A 422-nucleotide genomic window follows, 5' to 3' on the forward strand; every position below is an offset into this window, starting at 1 on the left:
TAAGACGGAGACAACAAATCCATGGGTAGCATCATCTTAAATTGCAGGACTCAGGCCGATTGACATTAGTTATTAATTATTACCAGGGTTGAGATTTTACAGCATTTGCATATTTCTTTTGAAATGCTTAAAAAATAGCAGAGTAAGCTAAAAATGAGTTTCGTAATACATAGAACTCAAATTTAAAATTTTTTTTTGCATTTTTTTTGCATATTTAGCGATATTTAAGGTAATATTACAGTGCATATTTGTGCAATTTTAAGTGCTATAAAATCCCAACCCTGGTTATTACTCTATATAAATTATAACTTTAATTTAATAAAAAACCTATTGCATACGAATCTGCAATGTAGTACCACATTTTCTGTTTTTGCTGTCGTTGCTATCATATGTAGCACATACCTAGGTAATATTTATAAGGT

The sequence above is a fragment of the Acyrthosiphon pisum genome, unplaced genomic scaffold, assembly GCF_005508785.2.
Source record: "Acyrthosiphon pisum isolate AL4f unplaced genomic scaffold, pea_aphid_22Mar2018_4r6ur Scaffold_20911;HRSCAF=22514, whole genome shotgun sequence".
Classification (NCBI taxonomy): domain Eukaryota; kingdom Metazoa; phylum Arthropoda; class Insecta; order Hemiptera; family Aphididae; genus Acyrthosiphon; species Acyrthosiphon pisum.